Source organism: Eleginops maclovinus, chromosome 5, assembly GCF_036324505.1.
Source record: "Eleginops maclovinus isolate JMC-PN-2008 ecotype Puerto Natales chromosome 5, JC_Emac_rtc_rv5, whole genome shotgun sequence".
NCBI lineage: Eukaryota > Metazoa > Chordata > Actinopteri > Perciformes > Eleginopidae > Eleginops > Eleginops maclovinus.
The window spans coordinates 23,200,657-23,208,425 of NC_086353.1; positions in this window are offsets into that span (position 1 = coordinate 23,200,657).

Genomic DNA, 7,769 nt, shown 5'->3' on the forward strand with positions numbered 1-7,769 from the left:
TGGAGAGTTGCGATGAAAGCTGCTTTTTATTAAAGCATTTTCAAGTATCAGGCCTAATTTACCTACAGTTGATTGTTTTTACTAACTGAAGTTATGAGGCGATATACCTCACCTCCAGTTAGTGGCCCAGCCCTTTGTACGTTTTTCTATATGTTGCCCTCAGTGAAAAAAGTTTGGACACCCCTGATTGAAACACTTCTTTTTGTACACTATCATAGTGTGCCGTCTACATCGTATACGTATTTGTTGTGCACTTAGCCAACTTGAAATGACTATCGCATCATTTTACTTCTTTCAATGGCAAATTGTCACAGTGCGGAGCTTTACTGTTGGCAGCTTTTGTCAGCCACAATTCTTTTTATACAATTGTATTAATGTTTTCCTGTATCTGCTGGAGCAACTGCAATGGCTGCAGCTTCCTTTCCTCCCCATCTGCTTTATAGCCAAGATGGCAACCATTGAGGATGACCACTGCCCAGTGGTAACCAATGAATCCTAATTCAGTCCTTAACGGTCTCAATTTACTGCAAAACCAAACAGTTGTATCATTGAAAAGATATGCCTCTACTCTCTCCCTTCCTTTCTATTCCACCTCTCCATCCCTCCCTTCCTCCTCATCCCTCACTTCCTCTTCTAGCTTTATCTGTGTTCTGTGTTTTCCATCTATCTGATCCCTATCTGTGTTCTGCGTTTCCCCCCGCGGCTTGCTTTACTCTTCATGCGGACTCTGCCCGATGTCTCCTTCCTGTACCCTCCTCTTTGCTTTTTCTCTCCTCCTCCCATTTATCTGTCTCTTACTCCCTGCTGTTACTCTCCCCTCCCCCCCCTCTTTCACCCTCCTCCTCTTCCCCGTTCCCCTCTTTCCTCTGTAGTCTGCAACCTGTGAAACCAATTAGACCTTGTAAGCGGGGGGCTTTTGCCACTGTCGTGTGGTCGGTTTAACCTGCCGCTCCAATAAGGCCCTTGCCCTGTAGCGCGACCACCACAACCTTGCCTGCCTCAGTGGGTGGGTTTGGGACGGTGGGGTGGGGGGTGTATGTGACCGCAGGAGCCCAGGGACCACCAAGGCTCTTTTGAACCCCTGTCCTCAGTAAAAATCCCAAATGTTGGGTTGACTAGTTCTTAAAGAGAAAGGATGGGAGCCAATGGAAGATTGTTTGTGCCTTTCAGAATGACAGTAACATCATAGAGATACTCCGAAACAAGCTGAAATATTCATCCCTATTTTGTCCTCCATCTTTTATCTTTTGCGTGTGATTATGTTGCAGGCCTTTGAGGATATGGGTCATCCTCTTTTGGGGTAAACAAACTCCTCTTTTAGCACCAGACCGTCTCCTTTCACCCTCTTTTCACCCTCACCCCAACTGCCAGGAATGCTTTTAACAATTCACTGTCGGACGCAGAGCAACACGGGACGGTGGGAGATTGTCGCATTCCAAAGGGGAGCATTTTTTCAGTCGCTCTTCACGTGTCAATCAGCGACACTATCGCCTTGTCGCCCCTTTAAACCCCCCCCCCCACCCCACTCCAAGACACACAAACACACCAACTCTGTGAGCCTGCAGGCCGCTTTGCTGCGTCTCAGTTTAAGGACACAGTCGTCGATGTGTTAAGCACCTAAGAATGCGGGTCTTGTGGATGGTGTAGGACACACCGAAACAGTTTTCTCAGACTTCACACAAAGGACTCTTCCACCTCCAACATCTGTGATATGGGTCACTGAGGAGGAGCACCTCTCTTCTGGAGAGTAGCAGGTCTCTTTTAACAAGGACTCCCTTTAAAAAAAAAAGTATTGGTTTCCAGCCTCGTAAATCATCTCAACTAGTCACTTTTTCTTTCCACGCATGATGATTTCTTGCAGGACGGTGTCTTTCCCGGGCACTTTTGTCAACAGAAGAACAAATACCGTAAAATCAATCAAACAGACAGAAGAATCCTATATTCCTGTGGCTTGATCTGCAATGAAAACAGGGTCAGAAAGGGCACACACACACACACACACACACACACACACACACACACACACACACACACACACACACACACACACACACACACACACACACACACACACACACACACACACACACACACTCGCATAATACCGGCTAACTTTCAACAGCTCTCCTCCCAACACACACATTCCCCCCCACCTTACAGTTGGGATAACAGTCCTGGTGAAATTCCTTGGCACATTATCAGTGCGTTGAAAGCACCTGACTGGTATGTGACAGTGGCAGTTCGTGACAGTTCTCCTTTAAAGTGGGGGGCAGGCAGTGGTGGGGGGGCTAAAGGGTTGATCCATTTGATACGCGTCCTGCTGGACACTTGACAGGAGCTGTCAGTGAGCCGAGGGGAGGGTGGTGCTTATCGATCAAACACCCCTGCTATCTGCCACGCTGACCTTCATGTCCTGAGGAGGGGTGTTTGGGTGGGGAGGCTGTAATGGGAGACGTGGGTTGGGGGGGGGGGGGGCGGTGAATTCAATATAAGAGCCTAGGTGGAGAGAAATACATATGTTTAATCTATTTATCTAAGTGAGTTACTGTTTCTGACTTTTATTGGCTTTCATTGAAGGCTATTTGTTGAGTAATTTATTGCCTCAATTTTTCCTGGGTAAACTGAGTGAAAAATCAAAAGCGAAAATCAATAACACAGTGTAATATAGTAACACTTCTTTAAGGTGAAAACGCTCAAAATGTATGTATAGTTTCTACAGTAAACTTTACTTAATTATCAAAAGTAGTAAACTCAATAAAATGTAATACAATTATCCTTGCTATGCAACTGGTTTATTTTAATTATTAATTAATTGGTTGATATTTATTTAAATCTTCTTTTCTTTAAAAATAACCCACCAACATATTCCTATCATTTTCTTATCTCTAGCAATATATTAAATGAGTTTTTAAGATTTAGTAGTTTAGCCTTACTCTCTATAGTTACTGGAATATAAATGTAAATTTACAATATTATTCTTTCATCAAGTAATCTTTAAAATGTATTTCAGAATATGATAACATAATTAAAATAATAACTGATTAATATGAAAAATGACTCTTGAAGGGTGTACCGAACCCAAGTAAATTAACTTTCCAACTATGTTCCCAAACTGAGCCAATTTGGATTTGAACCAATCACAAGCCTTCTTTTCTAATCCTCAGGCTTCTGTTGCCCCTGTTCAAACACTGCATACTGAACTCCCTTCACAATTGGTATAGTTGTTGCAGGTTTTCCGAGTGATTCAAGTAAAAAAAACTCTTAAGTCCTTATTTAATCACCATCTCACCACACATGACCGAATCCGCTGTGATCCTGAAAACCATCTTTTTTAAGAGATTCTTTCTTCAAAAAATCTTGAAAATCTGGCAAAAAGCCAACGTTTATTTTTGCTGGAGAGGTGGATGCCGTGCGGCACACCAGCAGCATGCAAAAAAAGTGAGACTGAGGGACAACCCGTCATCTTGTGGTTAACCGTAACCAGTGTTTAGCCTGGACAACCTTTGTCCGCTGGTCGTTACAGCACCATGCAGGGCCCTGCTGTCCTGCTGTCAAAACACTGTTCCTGGCAGGGACTGCATACAGCAGAATGTGACTGGATAAAATATGTGTCTAAAGCTGCTGATTTGATATGGACAATTTTTTAAACTGGTGAGTGACTTGCAGGTTGAGTCTCTTGTTTTAACGTGATGTCTTAAGCAGAGGGCAAAAGGCAACTTTGCCCTTTTAAAAGTCAGAGTGTGTGAGTGTGAAGGAAACTCCACATATGGGGTCTGATGTGTGGTTAATGGGCTCCCCCTGCTGTCTCCTGACTTCCTCACAACTTTATGACTCCTGCACTCACTGACTTCATTTTTGTGCAGCCAAACAGTTCAGCTTTTGTTCTAACTTGCAATCAGCACTAAAGTAGATTTGATGCATTTAGATTAACATTTTTCGTCGTATCTGTATATCTGTGAGCACACGTCCTCTTAAAGGAGTACTTTACCCCTAAAATGACAATTATTTTATCGTGTGTATCCTTGAATTTATGAAGAAAAGTTTGTTTTTGCCTTCAACACTTAACAAAGAATAGAAAAACTGAGAACATTTCATGAAGCATTGAAGTAAAGATTGCTATGTTTAACTACAGCAAAACTGTATCAAAACATCCATTTAAATGTTCACTAAAACCTTACTACTTAAAACTGTTCTGCATAAACAATTTAACGCTTGTGCAAGCAAACTTCTAATCAATGGAAGGCAAAAGTGTTTTAAATAGTAACGTTTTTGTAAAGCTGTATCTTAAGAAGTAAGAATACAACTGGATCACTTGGATTATACTGCACAAGTTGTTTGAGAGATTAAAAACAGATGTTCATATCTTTTGCTCTTTATCCATTTCCTTGAATTCATCAAGAAGTTTCTCAATTTCTGCAGAATTTTGCATTCACCATGGAGGACTGCAAGTTTTCTTGAACTCAGGGTAACATGGGGTGAGTAATCAGTATACAAATGGTCATTTCGTGGGTGAAGTATTCCTCTAAGCCACTTATCCTTCCTCTTTCTTCCTCACTCCCTCCTGATCTATAAATACTCTCTCATCAGCAGAGGCTGGCTGCGAGAGGCGTCGACCCCGGCCTCTCTCTGTCCAGCAGAGCAGTGATTTATGGGAGCTTGGGCTGTTGCTAACCTTGCACTTGGGCCCTGGCAGTATAAATGATGGCAGGTCAGTGGCACTGCTGATGGAGGGGAGAGATTCTCTTTCTCCACCTCTCTCCCTCTCTTCTCTCTGTCCTGTTATCATCAGCGTGATGGAGACATCATCATCGCCATCTCCCAAGAGTATAAATAGTGCTGGATCAGGTGACAGTCCCGGCCAGGCCTTTGATGGGGGCTTTAATTTCATGCCTAATTTCTCTCGGCACAGAGAGGATCGATGCTGCCCTGCTCGTGCTCCCCATCCCTCTGCTGCAAAGACAAGAGAGCCAGGAAGGACAAATGTTGGCCACTGAGTGATGTGCATGCACCAAGACATTTAGCTTACCTGTAAACACACATATGTGCGGATATCCTTCACAAAAGCATTGGCGAATAAATGCCAAAACTACACACACATGCAGAGGTCTGTTTCTGCAGCCCGGTACGATCAATACAGCTGGAACGGATAGCTTTTGAAATAAGGGCAAATATAACTACACAGCTACCCACCTGTGTGTTGTGTGTGTTACACATTGCCATGGTGATAAATGTAAGCCCTCTGTCCCTGCTCACAGCCCCAGGGAGGCATTGAACTCTAGCCCCTCCATAATGACTTTGTCTACCTATCGATCCGGCCATGATCCATGTACTGTAATTCTTATATCATCAGCCCTGGCCCCAACCATAACTCCAAGTCATATTTCGGGGCCTCCCGTCCACTTGACAACTTAATGATGCAGGGGTCCTTGCCGAGTTTGGACTTTCACCCTCTTCCTCTCCTCCTGCGGGGCTCTAATTTCTCCTTGTTCGTTCAGACTAATATCAGCAGAGGCTCAGAGAGAATGTTCTCTCTAAGGACTCCTCTCTATGAGCCACATATCTTCTCCTCTTCACCTCTGAGTACTTGCAGTATTGCGCAGGGTTAGTGTCTGGGACTGCCGTGCATCTGTCTCCGATTTGGAGCACAGCCCCTGCAGGCTCCTGAGGAGACTCAGCCGTCGCTCTTTAGACCCTGTTCTTTTTCTCCCGTTGAGCCGGGGCTATATTTCATTGTCATTTCAACCCTCTCTTCCTAGCCTGGGTGTAATAGCAGGAGATATATGGGCCCTCGTTTCTGCAGTCTTCGGAGCTTCCTCAGCCCTTTTATAAAACACTGTCAGAGTGACAAAACAGCAGCCCTTGGGTATTCAGGGCACAGATGCCCCCCTCCATCCCTCTGCGATTTCTCAATATCCTGCGCTGATCCTTTTAGCAAAGAGATAACATCTGGGTCCTTGGACAGGATGTTCTGAAGTTCTGAGTTTGAACAGTCATCCCGGCTCAGAGTCGTAGCTCATCTCTATAGCTCAGTCTGCCTGTAAGCCATGGGCTGTCTGTCAGCTCTGTTTTTATAAGAGCTGATTTAGGGAGCAGCCCTTGAATCCTGAGCCAAAAGAGAACCACAAGAGCATGCAGGACTCTTTTTTTAATACTTCGATCCAGTGCTGACACACCTGATGGTGCTAATCAAGGAGTGTCAAGCTGTCAATGCAAAGAGAGGGAGGTGTTGTTCATTACTGTCTCTGTTTGAGGGGCTCAAATGGTGTTCCACCTGGCCGCAATGACATATAACAACCCCAACACCTCTGAGATGTGGCCCTGATTGAGATGTGAGTAAAAGGGGACAGGAGGCGGGGAGCAGATGGGCTTGGCAGACAATTAAAGCTGCATCTTCTGCTGTGGCTCCCTCCACTTTGTTCCTGTCACTCCTGCCTCATCCTCGGTGACATCCATTCTCTTCATAATGCCACTGCACCCATTCCCTTCCTGCTCTCACATTTCTACCCCTACCTCACATCATGCTCCCTCTAACACTCTCATCCACACACTCTCTCTCCCTCACCCCCACCCTCCTCCTTCCCTCCCAGCCTTAATTGGGAGTCAGGGAGAGCAGTGGAAATCGCATTAACGCGGGCCCTGCCTGGGTGTGCCATCCATCTTCTTTTTTATTACGCCGCGCCGGGGCTGCCTGGGCGCTGCCGTTCGATTTGTCACCGGCCTCGTTCGCTGATAACAGGCATTTGTCATCGCCTTGCCTCCCTGTTAATGTTATCATCTCCTCCTTGACAGCCGCCCTCCGCCGGGGAGCGCCGGCGACAAAGCACATCCGTCAAGCGAATATTTCCACGGCTAAGGGGACCGCACACTGCAATAAGCCACATTAAAGCACTTATGAAGGGTGCAGGCCGAGTATGTGTGTGTGCGCACCGGTGCCACCATGCGCGGAGGAGTGTGTGCCGGGTGCGCATACAGACACCCCGCGAACGCACGGCGTGTAGTGCGCTTGTCAGTGCCGTAAAAGAGGCGAGGTGGGGGCCGACAGGGAGAGGGAGAGGTAATTTGTTGCAATTAATTACGCAGTGAGTGTGGCTTTGTTGTGTGGGAGAGCATTTTATCTGTTGGAATGCTTCCTTGCCAGGCTGTGATGCTATTTGTTTGATTTATAGCTTCTGCCTGCCCCAGGCAGAGTGAGCCTGCGTGTGTGTGTGTGCGTGTGTTTTCACATGTGCTTTGGCATTATCCACAGAAATGTACTGTAGTCGCAGTGACAAGGAGCCCTTTGTTTTGGGAGTGAAGTTACATATGAACAGCCACACGGCCCCTATCTGTCCCCTCTCAGGACTCTGCCGTCCATTTGTCATTCAGCAGCGAATCAACAACTCCAAAGGTTGACTTTCAATCACCCGACGTCACCTTCTCTTTCCTGTGCTGTGACAGGGAGCCATGTCTGATAGTGAAAGTGGTGCCACACTCTTCCTCTGTACCAAAACAATCCAGATGGGATGTTTCCAACGCAGGCCTGGTAGACGCTCCTCTTGCTCTCAAGCAGAAGTGTTACACGAGTATCCATCTTGCCTCAGTTGGGGGTTTGCAGGGGCTCTGACAGATGGATCAGCCAGCCTAAAGGCAGTGAGTTGAGATGAGAGAGAGAGAAGTGCCACTTCCCATCCTTCAACATACTGTATGACTCGCAGATTTACCATACAGTGTCACATGGCAAATTCACAACCCTTCTGGCAAAGGACTGTAGCCAGGATGCAGCTTCACGC